Source organism: Lemur catta, chromosome 6 (genome assembly GCF_020740605.2).
Source record: "Lemur catta isolate mLemCat1 chromosome 6, mLemCat1.pri, whole genome shotgun sequence".
Taxonomy (NCBI): Eukaryota; Metazoa; Chordata; class Mammalia; order Primates; family Lemuridae; genus Lemur; species Lemur catta.
The window spans coordinates 90,805,065-90,825,569 of NC_059133.1; the positions used below are offsets into that span (position 1 = coordinate 90,805,065).

The 20,505-nt window shown below is 36.4% G+C and overlaps 1 long non-coding RNA gene across 3 annotated transcripts; it reads right to left on the reverse strand.

Annotated features, from left to right (window-relative positions):
• Nucleotides 1–1,294: 1,294 nt before the first annotated feature.
• On the reverse strand, nt 1,295–20,505 carry LOC123640027. 3 transcript variants are annotated; one of them, XR_006735850.1, is made up of 5 exons: nt 20,291–20,505; nt 19,680–19,770; nt 18,283–18,378; nt 17,812–17,893; nt 1,295–1,747 (listed from the first exon to the last, which is right to left on the reverse strand). It is a non-coding gene; the product is annotated as an uncharacterized LOC123640027 (long non-coding RNA). The 3 variants fall into 3 exon arrangements; XR_006735849.1 differs by lacking the exon at nt 1,295–1,747 and adding an exon at nt 10,538–10,744; XR_006735848.1 differs by lacking the exon at nt 1,295–1,747 and having other exon boundaries at nt 17,744–17,893; nt 20,291–20,504.

Below are 20,505 nucleotides of genomic sequence, written 5' to 3' on the forward strand. Positions count from 1 at the left end.
AGTTAATTCAACTGAATTTTACTTGATTCATTTTGCTCACCTGAAATACCACCAAATTTTTCCTCTAATTCAGTGGTATTTGAGGTTTCCAAGTAGTTGAATCCTGTTCCCAGACCCAATCCTATGTGGAATAGCAGTGGTTATAACACCTGGAAAGCAGAAGTGCTTCAAGGGGGGTGGACGGCAAGGTTTACCTTCCAAGTGTGGCTTCTCATCCTCCCCAAAGCCCCATGCCCACAGTGTCTTCATACCTCTCTCTGGAATACAAAACATTCTCAGGACACAGCTTAAGAAACAGAGGTCTGTATCAATCTTGTATATAATAAGATGAAGAATCTTCCTCAAATTTTACAAATTGTATTGACATATTCATTATAGTCAGTGTGCACTGGACAAATATCCAGTTGCTGTTTTATTCAAAAAATAAAATAATATCTTTTTAAACTTATGCAATTATCTGATTAGGGAGCAATAGGATATAATAGAAGGAACTTAGGGATTTCTGAAGAAAATATCCTTTTCATACCAAACCAGAGAGTTGATACACTATGAGGGAAGTTAATGGGATGGAACGGGATGTGTGTGAGAGCAGGTTTCTAACATTAGTTCTCAAGATTGAGAAACACAACTTCTGGTTTTACTTCTTGTGTGCAAGACAGAAACTGATATTGTCTCTCTGGAAAGTTCCTGTTCTCACTGGGGCTAAGAGGCAAACACACTGAGAGAGTCAGCGTTTCCCCTGTAAGAGCACTATTTGTTCAACAGTAGACATGCTTTCTCAACTGAGTCCTCAGTTGGAAAAGTCCTCACCCCTAATCTACACTTTAATTGAATCTTATCCATCTGTCAGTTCAGAGAGTGCTCGAATATGAATTCCATTGTGGAGGCTGCATTTCACAGAATTAACCTAACAGGATTGCACCTGCCAAGCCTCATCGGTATTCTGAAATAACGTGGAACAAAACGAACTATTTGTCTTCAAAATCACTTGCTTTCCTAACATCAACGTGAAACGCATACCCATTTCCAAATGGGTATGCGGAGGGCTGAGGGTGCCGTGAACAGACAGTACAGATTTGATGTTCTAGAAGAATTTCATGGAAAGAAGAAAACATAGAATGAATAAAGAATGCCACAAAAATAAGATAGCATTCTCCTGAGCCTTCCACAAAATCCGTACATTCTGGAAACAAAATATAAGTAGGTATCATTTTGTTTCTTAGCAGGCTTATTATTTATGTAAGATGTAATCATCCACAAAACACAGAAAACAACAAACAAAAAGGACATTTTCCCAGTTTCTATTGTAAAAAAGAGCTATAATAAGAGGACTTATATAATTTCCAGCCTATATATTGATCATTTCCAGTTTGAGATCCCACATTTGAAAGGAAAAAGACACAATTTTCAGATTACAGGTAAAATTAAAACAAATGAGCTTTTAGATTGCTGAACACACGTCTGAAGTGTCAGTTAAGTTTATGAGTTGAGAATGTCGTTAAACAGAGTCAACAAACTCAAACATACACAGAGGTCAGTTCCTCCTTGTAGCCAAGCCTTTTGCCAAGTGACTTTGCAGTTCCTCTTATTGGAAGCAAAGGCTGCTTCACCCTCCTTGACTTGGAGGTAAGGCAGGAAGTAAGCTTCAGCTGAGTGGTTGGGTTTACTCTCTTGCACCTCTGACATCTCCCTCAGAAGAGCTTCCGGGTAGCTGCTGCCTCTTCAGCTTGGATCCCAAGATAACACACTTTGGAGGAGACAAGCACAGATTTGCAGTTCAGGGCAGAGTTCATAGTTGCCAGCCTCCATCAGACAATCCTCAGCCAACACAGGACAGACTAGTGAATGAAAATAAATGTTGTTTTCAGCCAGAGTTTGGGGCATAATTTGTAATATAGCATTAATGTGGCAATAGCCAAGTGGTACAAAAGAAATTACGGTTTTAAAATAGCACACAAAGGTAAAGGTTTGAAAAATATAACCTAGTTATAAGTTTCTTCAATTTCTCTCTCTCTGTCTCTCTCTTGCTCACATACACACACACATACACACACACACACACACACACACACACACACACACACACACACCCTTGCTTGGCTCCTGAAAAACATATTTTGGAGATGTGAAGCTATATTTATATTTATTTAATAAAAACTTCAACATACAAAAATAGATAGAACTCTATGCCTTATAGCCCAGCTTAAAAAATTGTCAATCCATTACTTTCTGTCTCTCTCAGGCAGGTGATTTTGAAATATAGGCTATCATGTTTCCACCCTCATCTATATCAAATGATAGTACATGATTACAGTTGTCTTCATACAATGCCAATAATGCGTTACTTTTTTTGTTGTTACATCTGAGAACTGCTTCCTATTTCTGGGAATAGAAGTTCTGCATATGAGAATATTCATGACATGGCCCTGAACGGAGCATCGGTGGCGTTTAGAACAGTGGTTAAATGGATGTCTGTGTTACTTTAAGGAAGATTTTTAATCTCTGTTACTGTAAGGAAATTGCCTCATCTGTGAATTAAGGATAGCAATAGCTGCTACTTGATAATGTTATTGTGAGTTTAAATGCAATCATTGGTATGGACCAGAGTGAGAAAGTGAACCATGAAAGACTGATTGAAATTTAGTGAGTCTTTATTAGCTGGCCAGTGGCAGGCTCTCTGGCAGGGAATTTTACCGAGCTCGGAGTGCAGCCCTGAGCATGGGTTTTGTGACAATTTATATACCCTCCACCATTGTACCATACAGAACATTAAACATACACACCTTGGGACATCTTAGGCAACAATTTTCAGCTTTAAGGTTATGAGAGCATCTAAAGACCCTCCAGTCCTATCTGATTAACTATTTTAAACAATCGAGTAAAAAGCAAGCAGGTTTACAGAAGCAGAAAGCATCAGTCAGAACAAAGTACAATTTCCTACAACCTGAATAAGCATTGTAAAATTTAACTTCATATAGCTGGGCAGTATTTGTTAAATTGACTCCCCCTTCCCTTGGACCTAGGACCTGCCTTAGGTCACTTTGATTATTCACCCGTCATACTCTGCTAGCAGATAATCATCAACACAGTCAATAATCACGAGACCTTCTTTCTTTTCTCTGCATCTGGGGTGGACTCTGGCCTTCCATCTAACCGAAGAGACCAGAATTTACATCTGCTTATCCCAATCATAAAACCTAAGAACTCAGAACTGAGTTTTACCGTATAGTAGACATACAATGCATGTTAGATATGATTCTTCCTATTATTACTAAAGCAAACTCATGTTCTTTTCACTGAAATCTTTTGTTACTTTATGCTCAAATCATTTAAAGTTAGCTCTGTGGCTTAAATCCATAATGATCAAAAGTAACTAAAATTTTTAGCAGGGTAGGGTGATGGTATGAGACCCAATGTATTTTCTTCATAAACTACCAAACCTCACTTCCCTTCCACTGAGTCCAATAATGGGAAAAATTACTTCAGAGTTTCCAACAAACTCCAGCTGCTCCTCAGACTGTAGTGAGATACAATGATTTTGGGGTAACTATGTGCTAAAGGGGAAAGAATTATGTAGCCTATCAGATTTCTGAGGAAGTTTGGTCATAATTTTTACATTAACATCATATTCTCATTTTAGATTGTCTCACTTTATATTGTTGAAGCTAAACCCAAGTAATGGGCAGGGATCCTGAATCCAGTGCTGTAGTGGCAGCTTTTTGCTCTGGTGTCTGCCAGCAAAGGAATAATTCCTCGAAACACATAGGGTTTACAGAGAAGGGGACAGACCAAAGTCTGAAGGAGAAAATGGCCTCCTCAGCTAAGGTCTTTCTTGTATTTATTACCAAGGCTATGTACAAGAAGTCAGGGAGTGGACAAGTGTGGAAACTCAAGCAAGCATAGCTCTTTGCAGATAAGGAACAGGATGTGTAGACATCAGCTAATAATTCTTAGAACAATGAACTTAGCTGGAAGACAAAGGTCTGGGCCATTTGCTAACATCTTTAACAGAATCCGTACACGTCAGCTCTTTTCAGCTGACCTTTGCACACAGAAAACAAGCAGCTTTTGGCAGCCGTTTCTGCCTGTCCCTTCATTCAACCTGCTCACGTTCTTTCCATCCATCCACCCTTTCTTCTAGGCCCAGCCCCCACACAGTGTGTTTACTATAACCAGTTTGTATGTTTTTGTTTTTGTTTTTGTTTTTGTTTTTTGCTTGAAAAGACACATAGATTACGAACTAATGCTGGGCAATTCAGGAGATTCCCAATCTCCAGGTCAGCTGGACATACATGAGAGGCTCCAGATGCTACTTGTGAAGTAAGCAAATGCTGACTCCTAATCCTCCTGAGAGGGTCAGGGTCTCCATGTTCTTCATCTCTTCTCTCCGTGTCAAACTGTTTTCCGCTATTCATCCAAGTTATCTTATAAACAGATCCCCACTATGTGAATAAAAGATAACTGACTTTTCTGCTATTTTAACAGTTTTATTTAGGTAAAGGTGACATGAAATAAAATACACATTTAGAGTGTACAATCTGGTGAGTTTTGACATACATGCCACGCACCTGTGAAACATCACCACATGCAAGATGCTGAGCATGTGCATCAACACGGATGCTTTCTCACACTCTGTTGTAATTTCTTCCTCCCGCCTGGTTCAGCGTGTCCTCCCTGAGACAACCACAGACCAGCTTTCTGCCACTATAGACCAGTTTGAATTTTCTGGGATTTTATATGGATGAATCATACAATATGTACTCATAAGTGCCTGGCTTTTAAAATTCATCCTAAGTATTTTAAGATTTGTCCATGTTGTCAGGGTATCAATGGTTCATTTCATTTTTATTGCTGAGTAGTAGTCCCTTGTATAGATGTACTATACTCTATTTATTCATTCACCCATTGATGGACATTTGGATTGTTTCCAGTTTGAGGCTATTATGAAGAAAGCTGCTGTAAAAATTTATGTTTAAGTCTTGGTATGGGCATATGCTTCCATTTCTATTAAGAAAACATCTATGAGTAGAATAGATGAGTCATATGATAGTTGCATATTTAGTTTTTAAGAAACTTCCATACTGTTTTACAAAGAGATGGTACCATTTTACGTTTCCACCAACAGTGATGAAAGTTCCGGTTCTTTCACATCCTCACCAACACTTGGTATGGCCAAAGGTTTTAATTTTAGTCATTCTAACAGGTATTTAGTGGTTTCTAAATTTGGTTTCAATTTTCATTTTCTTACTGACTAATGATGATGAGCATTTTTTCATGTGTAATTTCCCATCCATATATCTTCTTTGGGATGTGTCTGATTGTCTTGCTCATATTTTTATTGAGTTATTTGTTTTCTTATTATGTATTATGAGTTCTTTATATAGTCTGGTTACAAATCTTTTAACAGATATTTAATTTGCAAATATTTTCTCCTAATCTCTGTCTTGTCTTTTCATTTTGTTAACAAACTGTCTTTTGAAGAACAGAAGTTATTAATTTTTAGGAAATCAAATTTATTACTCTTTAATAGATCATACTTGATGTATTAAATTAAAGAAATCTTTGCCTAACCCAAGAATTTTTCCTATGTTCTCTTCTAGAAGTTTTATGGTCAGGTTTTACATTTATTTCTATGATACATTTTGAATTAATTTATGCATATGGGATGAGGTATGGATTGAAATAATGTGGTTTTTGCATATAGATACTTAATTGTTCCAGTTCCATTTATCAAAATGACTCTCTTTTTGTGTCTTTGCCAAAATTCTGTGTCCATATATGTGAGGATCTATTTCTGGATTTCCTATTTGTCTGTCTTTACACAAATACCCTACTGCTGCAGTCTCTAAACCCCTGGCCTTGAACGGATACCAGTCCATGGCCTGTTAGGAACCAGGCCACCCAGCAGGAGGTGAACAGTGGGCAAGTCAGCAAAGCTTCATCTCTATTTACAGCCGCTCTCCATTGCTTGTGTCACCACCTGAGCTCCGCCTCTCTCCACCCCTGTCACCAGTCCATGGAAAAATTATCTTCTATGAAACCAGTCACTGATGCCAAAAAGGTTGGGGACCACTGCCATACTGTATTGATAACTATAGCTTTATAATAATTTTTTAAATGAAGTAATGTTTGTCCACCACCTTAGTTATTTTTCAAAATTGTTTTGGCTATTCTAGCTCCTCTGGATTTTCATATGAATTTGGGAAAGAGATTGTCAACTTCTACAAAAAAAGAAACGTTCTGCTGAGATTTTTCCTTGGAGTTGTGATGAACCAATAGATTGATTTGGGTAGAATTGACATTTTAACCATATTATGTCTTCTGACTCATGAAAATAAGTACTTTTCTCCACCTATTTATGTCTATAATTCCTCTCAGCAATATTTTGTAGTCTTCAGTGTACAAATATTGCATATTTTTCTCATATTTATCCATAGCATTGAAATTTTGTATTTTAAATTTCCCATTTATCAGTGTTAGTATACTATTGGGTTTGTGCATATTGATCTAGCACTTTACAATATTCTAAACATGCTTATTACTAAAGAAGAACTGATTAAAAGTTTTCTGTAGGAAATGCAATCTCTTCTAACTTCACCATAGAGTCACAAGAACTTCCAAAAGAGAACCTAGAGAGGTTTTGTATCCCTAAAATTATTATCATCTTCTTTCCTATGATTCTACTAACTGCACTGGTCACAATTTTAGCAGATGAGTTGCCAATTTCCCAAATATGCTCATGTTAACTCTTCTATAAAATATTTCATCATTTGTGCACCTCTCATACTTTAGCTCAATGTATATTAGAATACATTTATGTGTATATTATATATAAATTTATGCATAAATGTATACATATGTACATATAAATGAGTTCTGTAGATATATTAATAAAGTTTATTCTATAAACTGAGTATTATGACTTAATATATACATGAAGGAGGGGCAGAGAAAGATACGAAGAGAGAGAGAGGTCACTGTATGAACTAAATATAATGCTAGATGTTGAAAATAAACAAGACAAATATGGTTCTTACCCTCACGGAACTTACTCAATAGGAGAAAAAGGCGTGAGCCAAATAAAAATGATGATTTCTATGAAGAGGACATGAGGGTAATGAAGTCTGGATAAGCAAACAGTTTGCCAAAGAGACCTTGACCTTGTGTTACATGAATGAGCTTCAATATTTACAGTAAAAATATTAGCACAAGATTACTCTTCCATAGGGCACAGTACAAGAATTATAATTTTATAATTAACTATACACCAGCTAAGAAAAATGTCCCTCAAGTAAAAGGAAAGGCAATATCTATTGGTCAAGTTAAGAAAATAAACATTGTTGATATTTTTACTTAATTAAATTGCATCATTTGAGTAAAGACAGATATTTAGCTCTTCTGAGCAAAATAAAATAATAATAATAAGAAGAAGAAGAAGAAGAGTAGAAGAGAAAGTTTTTTAAGACAAAATATATATTTATTAAGTATTTTATGCTTTACAAGATATTTTCATACTCAATATTTTCTTTGTGTTTTTGAGTAACCAGAAAGGTAAGCAAGTAAAGTATTATTATCCTCTTTTTTTGTTGTTGTTATATGTGAGGAACTGAATTTCATAGATGTTAAACAATTGTCCAAAGACAGGTAAGTAGTTCTATAGGTTAACCCTGAATCCAGATCTTCTGATTCTTATACATTGTTCTTTACAACATCTACAATGTTGCCTCTTTTTCAATAAGATTATTTTCTGTGGTTCATGTAAAATTGAAATAAAGATCCACTAATTTGTTAAAGGAGCTGACATAAGTCCAGCTTGTTGATAGAAACAGAGTTTCTTCCAGACCACCTGCTGACCAACTGAGTGCAGTCCATCCTCACAGGGGGCTCCTGACTTCCCCTGACTGTAATTTCCCCAGTGGAATCCCCACACGCCTTCTTGCTCGTTCCCTGGTTCAAGCTATTTTCAAAAGTCTCTCTTTTGACTCAATGATACAAAGGTAGATATAGACAATTTATAAAGATTAATATGCTGTCTCCTACACTGATATTGTACAAAGGACCAGGATTCTATTCTAGGTTTTGCCTTTGATTAAGTAAGTCACCTAGCATTTAACATCTCAGTTTCCCTATCTACACAGCACAGTATTTGACTACATAGTTTTTAGGATCATTTATCATTCTAAAACTCCCTGACTCCCTAAAAGCATTAAGCAAAAGTAAGGAATATTTGATACAACTTAGGGGAGGAAAGATAAGCATACTAAACTCATATGACCCAGATCAGATGACTGATTTTGTGTTTTGAAATAAAAACAGGCTTTTCCTATTTAATAGATGTTGATACACAGGTTAAAACAATTGTAGGACAATAAGTCAATTAAAATTATGTATACTTGGGAAGGGTAGGAGTTATCTACCCAGAGACGATATAATTATGTGTATATGTATTTCTACATATATATATACACACACCTATATATACATACATGTTGTTTAAATATGTTGTTACTTATGCAGCAAAAAGACATGAAATAATCATCAGATACTGGGACAGAAAATGAAGAGGCAAAAATAATAATTATAACTATAACATATTAAATTTGATATTCTATTGGAAGGAGAGAGAGAGGAGAGTTGATCAATTTCTTTGGGTTGCAGTGGAGGAGACTCACAGACAAGATTATGCTTTAACACAATAGATGATTGAAATACAAGTAGATACTTTCTAGTTGGACAGAGATAGATCTTTTGACTGCAGGTACAGGGTCGGGGGATGGCACTGGGGAACATAACCCTAGCAAACGGTTATGAGCAAAGGCCCAAATATTGCATGAACTATTATGGCATACATAGAGAATACAAGAAGTTTGGTATGGAAGAAATTGAGAGAGAAATGAAGTGCCTACAGAGAAAGTAAAGCTATAGAAGTAAATGGAGACCAAATCCTGATGGATTTTTTATTGAAGTTTAAAGAAACAGACTCTAAACATAGTTTAAGCATATATCTCAACTGATTGTTTAATACACTTAAATTGAACACACATCTTTTTCCCAAATCCATTTTCTTTTAGCAACATATTTTTATGAACCAGTGTGCCATCAATACAGTACATATGTCATCATCTCCCTCTAATTTTGAGACAATCCTTTAGTTTAAGGTTCAAAATTTTTACCATGTTTATAAGCAATAATTGGCTCCTGCCCATCTTTCTGGCCTCAGTTTCCTCTTGCTCTCTATACTCCAATCAACCTGGTCTTCTTCCTCCCTCAAATGAAGACGTCACTCACTCCATTTTACATATTCATTTTCTCTTTGTTGGTAACACACTTTCCTCATTCTTCACCTAGTGAGTCCTATAGAAACTTAAAGTGTCAGCTTTAATGTCTACTCTGATCCCCACCTCTGAAATAGATCAGATCACCTCAATACCTATTCTTGTAGCCTCTGTCACTATTCTTTGTTTGTCATCCCTTAAATTTGTAATTATTTGTTCAATATCTATCTGCACCATTAGACTTAGGACAATGGTAGAGACCATGTCTATAATAAACATATGTAACAGTGCTTAGCACATAGTGTGTACTCACAGACATGTTGCTACTGAACAAATCGATGTCTATTATGTAATTGTATACAGTATATCTCTGATGAAAGGCTTAGGTTGGAGATATGAACTCAATAATTACCAGTATATGCACAATAGTTAACCTCATGGGACATACCTAGGAGGAGTGTAGATCACTTGAGAAGAGCACCAAGCCTTGAATCTGAGCAATAAAACATCTACATGAGTGGCATACATCCAGGATTTCCCTCAACCTAACAAAAAATGAAATACAAAAATTTAGAAGCTGTCCTAATTTGAAAAAAACAAAGTGCTATTAATGAAGCCTAAAATCTTTCAGATTGAAGGACCAAAGATAACGTGGTGAATTTTATTCGTCTAGGTAGATAAATGTTTTAAATTAAATTCTGCTGTGTATCAGAGCAAGAAAATCAGGGCTTTCTATCCCTCTACTTAATATATTATTAAGTCTTTTTTTTTTTTTGAGACAGGATCTTCCTCTGTCACCTGGAGCTAGAGTGCAGTGGTGTCGTCATGGCTCACTGCAACCTCAAAATACCAGGTTTAGGTGATCCTCCTGCCTCAGCCTCCTGAGTAGCTGGGGCTACAGGCACACACCACCACGGCTGGCTAAGAAACAAAAAGATGGTTTCTGTCTGAAATAGCCACTGTCAAGAATGGGAGACAGCTATGTCAATCAATATATTAATAGTACTAGTGATCTGGTAGAACTAAGGACTCAGATAGGGCTGGGTACTTGGATTTATAGGGACACAAATCTACACCATATCATCATTATCACCAAATATTTGCTGTAGAAACAAGGTGTTTCTACAAGAATACATAAATGCAAAAATTATTTATGAAATTTTTTTAATGGGAAAAATACCTGTGAACAATTCAAAGGTCATCCTCGGTGGATGAAGAAATCACTTCTTGACAAATCCGGTAACTTAGAATGAAACATTTTTAACAAAAAGACACATTTTTTTTTTTTTTGTTATCAGAGCACAGGCATTCTCTTCACAGGCCTGTGACTTGAAATCTTTAGAGGAGAAGGGAACACATTTGTGACCCCTAATAGTAAGACGACTTCTCAGATATCTGTCTTCAGTCTACTAAAAGCACAACGGTGTGTATTTTGTGTTTTTTCTCTCTCCTTGGGAAGTATGCACTCTCTAAGCAGGAGACACAAGACATTGTAATATTCAAACAGGGAATGCACATTAAAAAACAATGCCTTTTTTAATGAAGAAATTGCTTCAAATGGTTCGTTAACCAAAAATGGTCATTTGTAAATGACCAGTGGAGGTAAAAGATGTAAATAAGAAGTACTGATTTCCCAATCCCATGCAATCATGTGGAAAATAAAGGTCTCAGAGGACAATCTGTCCATTTTAGGAGAAAAATTCTCTTTGTTAGTCCAAAATTTTCTGGTTTAAGCTTTTTGGTTATCTTCAACAATTGGCTAATATCAACTCTATAAGCAGACAGTATTATATTCATCATTTTAAGATTTAAGAATGTCAACACATCCAAAAATATACACAGTTTTCAAAAAACATTAAACCAATTTTCTGTAGGAAGTAAATCAAACTGTTAACCTTTTCATCTTTTATACTTAAATCCCCAAAGTCACACCTTTGAAAAATGTTTCCTCTCTGTTTGTGATAAATCTCTTCATTTCTACACAACAGTCTAAGAAAGAAGAATACTCCTTGGTCCATCTAGACTTTACATGCTGACGATGGTAACGGTAAGCCCAGTCAGGACTTGGGGAGGGAGTGAGAGTGATAGTCATGAATGGGGAGAAGAGCCTCCCCCCTTTAAACTTTTAATGGAGCCTATGGGAGCTCTTTGAGAGAGAATGTCAGCAATCTTATTATTTGGGGAAAATACCACAGGTTAGTTTCTGTTTTGAATTAGCAAAGTACCCTGATTCTTCTTAACCCTCTTTCCAGGATATTTTATTTTATTGGTCATAACAACAAAAAGGGCATTGAAATAGTGTATTAATAAACTATGTTTTAACTGCCTTGGCCAGGAAAAATACCTAACGGTATGCCTCAAACCAAAGCTGGGGACATATTTTTGCTAAAGCAACATATTCTTTAGTTTTTGTTCTTAAATTCAGTATCATAAGTTATCAACAGAAATAAATAAGTTTAAGTTCTCTACCTTGATATGCCCTTTGCTATGGTGGCATTTGGCCTCTAAAACAAAGTATAAATTATTCACTTCATTCTTCTCTCTATTTGCCTGAAAGCCACATACCACACCAATAAAGAACTGTAGGCATCTTTCAATACAGTAAAATAGTAAGAAATCCATCCAATGAAAATTATAGTTATTTAGAGTGTGAGGAACTATTATTGATATGGTGAGGAGACGATAAAGGAAAATAGTCAACAAATTATTCTTGAGTGCCACAGTACCGGGACCCCCATTGAAGGAAGACCTTCCTATGATCTAGAGAAGTCTAGAACAGCAGCTCATGCATGGGGGATAATGTAGCAATGTTCTGAGCTGAACTATTAAAACCTTAAGATATAAAGACTAAAGTCTTAAGCTAAACATGCCATCATAAATATATACTTTGGTATCTTTTTCATATTGTATTCTATCACTCTCTTATGACCATCAATGTTTAATTAGAATACATTTACTAATTATCCAAACTTAAAATAAGGACCTGGAATGTGTTTTAGTATAATTGATGATATTTAAACTCTGCAAAACTTTATAGTTTTATACTTAGGAAATACTTGTAGCTTCTGGGAAAAGGTTAATTTTCTTATTCTCTAATAAGCACTTATGAATAAAAAGTAAATAAACACCCAATTTTAAAAAAATAGACCGAGAATATAAATGGGCAGTTTAATAAAACAATATGAATACCCAATATATATGATTTCCTATTTAATTTCTCTATTGTGTAAGATATACAACTAAAATCAATTATATGTAATTTTCTTATATTAGTATATATAATCTGAATAACATATATATATGTTGGAAGGGTTCACAGGGTAAGGAGTTGCAATGGAGAGCTAAATATTCAAGAGTCGGGTTGGATTGGCATGAACAGAGTGACAAAGTTGAGAGAGTATGCTGCATTTTATTAACTTACAGAGGTGAATTTCATACTCTAGTGGGTAACTAGAGTACAAAGGGAAAAGCAGAATTATGAGAAAGGAGGCTGCTATTGTAGGAAATCAAAACTCTAAGGGTCTCACACACCATGTTGAAGAGTTTAGAGTTTATTCTAAGGACTATGGGAAGTTAGAAAGTTTTAAGCACAGGAGTGCCATAGCCACTGATTTGCATTTTAGAAAGATCTTACTGGCTGCACTGTGGAGAATCAATAGAGATCTAGACAGCATTAGGAAATTAGCAATTAGTAATTCCCTTTTTCTTGAGCCAGACTAATTTCCAAATGCCTTACAATTCAATCTTTTGACATTACCATTGTTAGAGTAATCTAAAACACCTTAATTACATATTGCAACAGATAATAATTATAAAAACAGTAATCACAAAGTGTAGAACTAACATTTATATGAACAAAAATAAGAAAATGCAGTTGGTATGTAGTGTCCTTTGGTAGTGGAATGAAAGGCAAACAATCAACAAAACTATTCTGCCAATGTATCTCACAATTTCCCAGCAAATCACCTCCAAAAGCAGAGAATGAATTTGTCTTAAAGACCTAGGCATAACTTCCTGAAAAATTAATCTCATCTTAAATTCTTATGCAAACATTACATTCTAATCCTTAATATATCTGTGAGTTTGATTTAATATAATATTGCCTAGATTACTTTCCATAAAATAAAATTGATATTCCAGGAATATGGCTCTATGGTCATCAGTTAACTATTAACATATCATCTTTAACCCACACTCTACCTCCTGCGCTCACTTTACTGCTAAAGATACTAGTACCCAGTTCAAGAAGCTACTCTAGGCCTCCTGTCATAAGAAAGGTTTATCCACTTAAACCACATATAGCAGGGCCATTTGACCCTGTCTTTACTGTCTCACACATTGATCACAAGATTCTGGTAGGCAGTTGACATTTTCTTAAACTCTTTGCCATCTTGTCAGTAAACCAAACATTTTGTTTATGCCAAATAAATATGAGTCAAAAACTATATTAAGAATTTGAAAAATAAGATGATATAGTCAATGATATGTTTGTGGTTACCTAGAACAGAATTACAGAACTTGAAGTGGTAGCAAGTTGGCAACTGGAGCTGGTGGTCTATGAGAAGAGTTTTAGCAGCACTAAGGGAATCAAACCTGATCTAAGCACTGAACCTGAACAGATGGACAGGACAGACTAACAGAATCCAAAATTGAAGGGAAATAACTGAAATAAGAAAATCATTTTCAAGAGACTGAAGGGGATCAGAGTGTGCCACCCCAAAATATGCCACTTAGGAATAAGGGTTATAGTAAACTGAAGACATTTGAAATTCAACAGTTGGAAAAAAGAGGCCTTCTCAGGGCTTCTCTTATCTGATAAAATGTGGAAACTTATGAGAAAGGAAGCTGTTCTATATTCTCTTTCTGTGGTTTTTTTCAGCAAAAAGACCGAAAGCAAATCTGTCACAAATTCCTCTCTCAGAAAGATTTATAGTTATGAGGAAGGCAACAAAACCATGCTATCTGCATAAACAGACATTATCACAAGCTTTCTTATCTCCAGTTTGTTCTCCTGAAAAACACATTTGTCTTTCCTAAACACATCTATTTCTTCTCCTCCTAGCAACATTTCCTTCCCTTTCCCCTTTTCTAACTAAGTTAGATATGTCAGCTCTAACTTTAGCCATTTAATGAGCTAGCTACTACTTTTGTTAGCTCCTGTATGCATCTAACAGATATTTTTTTCTTGTTAATCTGCTTTTTGTCAGTTTAATTTTCAGGCTCTCAGGTAAAAAAAAAAAAAAGCCGAAGAGAGTAGAGGAAAAGTGTTTTTAAGTGCTTTGATAGCAAAGCTTGCATGAGCTGGGCCTTCTAAGCCAGACGCTTTTGGAGGCACTGAAAACACACCAATTTTTTAAAACATTTAGAAAAGCAGAGTTTTAGTTTCCATTTTAGAGAGAGGACATAGAAAACAGTAAAATATATATTTTAATAACATGAAGAAAAATAAAGCAGTTAAAGCAGGTTTAGGTGATTATAGAGCAAGGAAAAGGAAGATGGTCAGGAAAGGGCTTTCAGTAAGATGGCACTGAGGAGAGGTCGGAGGGAAACGAAACGAGCTGTGTTGGGACCTGGGGAAAGAGTTTTCCACGCGGAAGAAACAAGTGCAAAGACCTAAGTCAGGAGAACACTCGGTCAAGGAGAACAGTGAGACTGCACCACAGGCAGCAAGAACGGTAGAAAGACATGTTTGCAGAAGTACGTGGGACCTTATCTTATAACAACTTGTGAGCCACAGGAAAACCTTCAGGTTTTACTGAGTGGGAGAGAGAGGGATGGAAGGATTATCACCAGGGCCTACATCATCAGATTTACATTTTCATGAACTTATTCTAAATAATGTCTGCAGTTCTGGCTTGAATGTGTATGTTTCCAAAATCTTGGTTTTAATTCTAATAAAATGATAAAATAAAATTATGATATAGGTTCAGATGCTTGTATTTCTAAGTTTTCATAAGACTTTTATTCTCTTTATCCTTCGTGATGTCTAGGTTTGTGATATTTGCCAGAACTCTCAGCTGACATCCACTGCATACCTCCATAATGATTGTATTTTATCATTTTACTAGAGTTGAAACCAGAATTTTTGGAACTCCAAATAGTCTTTCAATTTTTTCAAACAGACATAAACTAACCTTATTTCTCTCCTCTACGTGTCAACTGTGAAATAACTGTCACAACATAGCCACATTTTCACAGGAAATTCTCTAAGGTTTCTGACACATAGAATGTGTAATAATTGTGTATAACATGTCATAATTATATACAGAAACTATTTATTTGAAATACTCTGAGGGTAATTCAAATTCTAAAGATATAAAAGCCAAGTATTACATGTTGATAAAATACTAAAGTACTATGAGGTACTCATTAATCTGTCACTGATTTGGCAATGACATAAAGAAAATACAGGGTAAGTTTTTGATACTAAATGATTCAGCATTGAAAATAAATTTTAAACTAAACACATTATTTAACAGCCTTAGTTTTCTAGATCCTTCTTTCAGCATAAAATAGGCTTTAATATAAAATAAATGTTTCCAGTTGAAGAACAGCATTGAAGTAGTAAATATCAGATAAGTAATCACCTAGCTACTAATACATGATAAAAATGTAAGTTTAGTTTATCCTTTTGTTTGAGGTCATCATTGCAGAATATGCAAGCCAATCTATAAAATCAGCAAATAAAACCAACAGAAAGTGGTTATTTCTTTTTTAAAAAAAGAAAGTCATTTACATGTAGTTTTAAAATTTTAACACAAAATATTCCATTTTTATGATAAAAAATAAAAATATTGAAAAGTATAAATGCTGGTAATTCTCTTTTGGCATTAAAATACTTGGGAAAAATTCTTATATTCTGAGACTATATATAAATATAAATATAAATGTGAATACGTATTTACAAACATTCTCCAAAAGTATGAAGTTGGTTAGTAAAGTGGAGGCACAACATTTAACAGCTGTCCTGTGCTTTAGGGGACATGAGTCTTGATTGTCCATTCATAGATTTTGTATTTAAAGGGACAATAACTTTTTTCAATTTGGCAGCAAACCACTCCAGAATGGATTGTAGTCAAATCTCTTTGGGTAAAACATTGGAATGTTGAAGTAGTCTGTTTCTTAAAAATGAATGATGGGCAGGCAGTTAGATGCAATGGGGATATTTCCTCTGAGTTGTAGGATGTCTACTAGTTTATTTATAGAACTAGTCTTCCCTCCTTATGTGTTTATTGTAGTCTTGGAGGATAAAACTTCACTGATTTGTGAGGAGCAGCACATGTTTTACTGGAAAACTGTGACCTTTCTACCACAGTAAGGGTACAAGGAGAAGGAGTAGAGTTCAGGTATGTTAGTGAGGAACAAAAAAATCATCAGTCTTCAGATGTAGCACTACTAACTGACTAGTGAGAAGTCATAGTTTTTAGTGTTATTGCAAAGGTAGAGATGTGTACAGGTTTCTGATTGATGTCAGCATTAGTGTGGTTTTTTTTTTTTTTAAATGAGGCTGTGGAGGAAAGCTAGTTATTTTATACAAAAGGAAAAGAGTTTGCTCTGAGGGAAGCAGCATATAATTTTCCACTTCTGTGTTTTGATGTGCATTTTTAGTAGGCTACGAGTAGTGTTGATTTGTCATGGAGGTTTGAAAACTTCAATCCAAGTTTTAACTCCAAAATATTGTTTATATCTCAAAATTTGGCACAAATGGAGTTGTACCAGTATCTTCCATCAATGTGAGAGTAGTTTTCACATTAGCCACTGCACTAACACACTCAACACGCTCTCCTTTCCCAGGTAAGAGTTCAGTATAAGGTGAGTAGTCATTCCAATTCTCGGTATGTGCTCTCTTGTAACTTCATTTGAAGGTTTGGGCTTGGGTTTGTAGTTGTCTATAAAATGGGTAATTTGCTACATAAGAAGCAGATACATTCTTATCAATCCCATCTATAGGAGTCAAAAGATCATTACACTGTGCATCTTGCCTTTTTCTATTTCTACACTGACTTGATTTAATTTTTGATCCAACATTGGTGAAGCTACTAGAGGAGTATTTTCCTTGGAGCATATGCAATATCAGTTTTACTTGCCTGGTAGTGTTATAGTATGTCAACTTCCGTGACCACATCATTACTTTTAGAAACATCTCCTACATTGACATCTGTTCTCCTCACCCCATTTTTCATATTATTTTCTGTGTTAATTGGATAGATATATATTTCATTTTCATCATTTTCTTGGTTTGGACCCAACAACCTTAAGTTTCTTATGCAGTCAACTGCCATTTCTTCATTATTGCATGATCTGTCATAACATGTGGTCCTTCTCCATCTGTGTTTCTAGTGTCTTGTTTTATTTTGGGGAATTGTGTGAGGACTCTCATGTCTTTGCCAAGGGTTGAGTCAGGATCTTTTGTTTTGGAGGGCAAGGGCATATTTCTTATGTCAATAGATAGAAAAGGAATGCCGTGAGTCCATAAAAATATTTTTATTCTTATCTTTCGGCATTGCCCTATCACACTCAGTTCACTTTTACCTACGTCTTCAAGGCTGGATTGTTCCCACTCAGGTCCAGGTCTGTTCTGCCTGAACGCAGTAAAATCAATCACTGTGACATGGGCTCTGCAAACAGGAAAAGATTAAATCACAAGGCCACCGAGGGAGAAGAGCTCTCAAATCCACCTCCCTGAGGATGATCAGACTTAGGGATATTTATGGATTAGGACAGTGGGAGGTGTGTAAGGCACGGGGAAGGGTGAATGCCACTGGGGAAAAGGAAGGAACAGGTTCATTCTGTGCAAGCGCAGTCAGGGTTCATGGCGTCTCATAGGACATAGGTACAGAAAATGGCAGCTTAACATGATGCCAGGGTGGAGCTTTTGGCCCTCCAATGTGCAAAGGCCATCTGGAGGGCATTTGCGCAAGCCCAGTTGAACAGTTGATGGTATCAACTGGTTTGAACTGCGCAGGAGGTGGCCCAAGTTACGAGAAACAGTTGAAGGGGTCATTACCGTAATGATTTATGAAAGTTATCTATGAAGCACCCAGTGAAGGTTGTGTAAGTTCCAGCATTGAGTGGCGTAAACTTCCGCTCCCACAGCCTGCAGCTTCATGGACAAAGGAAACAAAAACAATAATAATAACAAAAAGCAAGTGACCAAGAGCAAGCAGACCTGATCAAATTAACCCCTTGGTTTCACGATTAGGCGTCTATTCCACGTTTCAGTGATATTTAGCTTCATCAGACTTCTGAGCAATCAGAGAGAGACGTTTCCCTGTCAGAATAGGTCAGGGCACTGTCCCTGGCTGGGAGCCCAGGGCCAAGGGAGGTATCTGGGGTGGGCAGCCTTTCAGCACAGTTTGGTTTTCTGAAGTACTGTTTGTAGCAACTTCTCCCACTGATTGCAGAGCATCCACATGGCTTTTTGTAGCACTTAGATATGTATTAACAGAACATTTTAGAGGGTGTAGATGATGCTTTTTACTTTGTCCTTCTCAAAGATGAATTCTCTAAAGATGTGCTACTGAGATGGAGAGAGCTTGATGTTACTGTGCCTGCTCCAAAGAGACCCTGATTTGTTTCATACACATGGCAGGAGTTTGAAATGTGCAGTTTGGACATTATACTGAACCTCATAAAAAACATATGAGGCTTTATTTTAGAAGTGTTGAAGGGGCTCCTGCTTTTTCTTATTGTTTTGGAAAAAGCTAGAAAAAAAACCCTTATTTTCTTTCCCCTTCATATTGTCTAGGTTTTGTGATATTTGACAGGACTCTCTGCTGACATCTATTGCATACTATTTTTTAGTCTGGGTTACTAAGGCATCTTGTTAAGTAGAAGGGCTCCTGAGTTTGATAATCCCTCAACAGCAGGGTGTGCAACAGATAAAATTCATGTTTGGTGCATATAACAGGGACAAGTTCTTAAAGTGACAAAAGTGACAGAGGGACTAACTCTCACTATTGTCTTCTGGATTTTCTTCTTCATCTTATTTTTGTTTGTTTGTTTTTGGAACCTTTGCAAATAACTATACTGCCATGAAAAGTAAAGACCTAATAAATGTCTGAATTTCGGGAGAAGGGAGTGCAGACATTAAAAATAAGATCTTAAAAATACTTATTTCAGTTTACAAAAGAATCTACTAGATTGTTAATAGTTACAAGTAGCTTTAAAAGAAAGAGAAAGGGCTTCGTTATAGACACAGAAAATCAAGCACGAAAACAACATCAAACCACAATAAAATTTCTCTCATCAGTTCAATCAGTTCTATGTGATTAATTCTTATTCCACTGGGTCTTGAGTTAGCAGTCTTATGAAGTTGTCTGATCAACCCACTGAAATGGTCTGGACATCATTTGAACCTGAACCTAAGAGTCTGTTCTTTGGAGTGTAGGGAGTTTGGCGTACCTGGTACACTTTTTTCTGTGGGCTCTGAGTGGTCCTTCTTCACTGAAGTCGCAAACTCTGACCTCTGTCTGATTGCAGAGCCTTCAGGCAACTGTCAGAACAAAACAAAACTGTCTGTGACAACTACATTTTTTGGCCCATTTTGCAGAAGATAAAATTGGGGTACAAAGAAGTTGAGTAGCTTGTCCAGGATGGTAGAGGTAATAAACAGAGAGTCAAAGATTACAACCTGGCAGCCATTTCCTACCCCATAGTACCCTGATCTGTGTACTGGATGCTCTCAGAAGAGTCACTTCCATGCTGAGAAAAGCCAGAGGAGCCTTTCCAGTCCTAAAATGCTGGGATTGCATAACCAACCACCTCCCCACCCCCGCCTCACATTTTGAGGTGCTGCTGTTGATGTGCATGCCCCCAGTAAGTCCGGGGGGCTGTGGTTGTCTTGCCAGGTACAGCTGCAGAGAACTCAACTCCGAGATTGCCCCCTGTGAACTCTGAGGGGCTGGAACAAGGCCCCTGCTAGCCATGTGTGTCCTTTGCACACACGTGAAAAAGCACCCCCCCAGGGGGGGTCAGGTACTTTTTAATAAACATTTTCCAACATTTCAACTGACCTATTTGGTTTAGAGACGATGGGGTTCTTCAGGGCTGACAGCCATCAACTGTGTAGCTGGATGGATTGAACGATACTGTGCATGCAGCAATATCATCAAGTCCGTCACAGGGTTACTGTCATGAGCAGTAGTAGATTTATTTGATAATGCTCCTGGTAAAAACAACTTTTCTGTGATAAAAACAGAGGATCTAAATGTGTTTGTGTTTTGCTAAA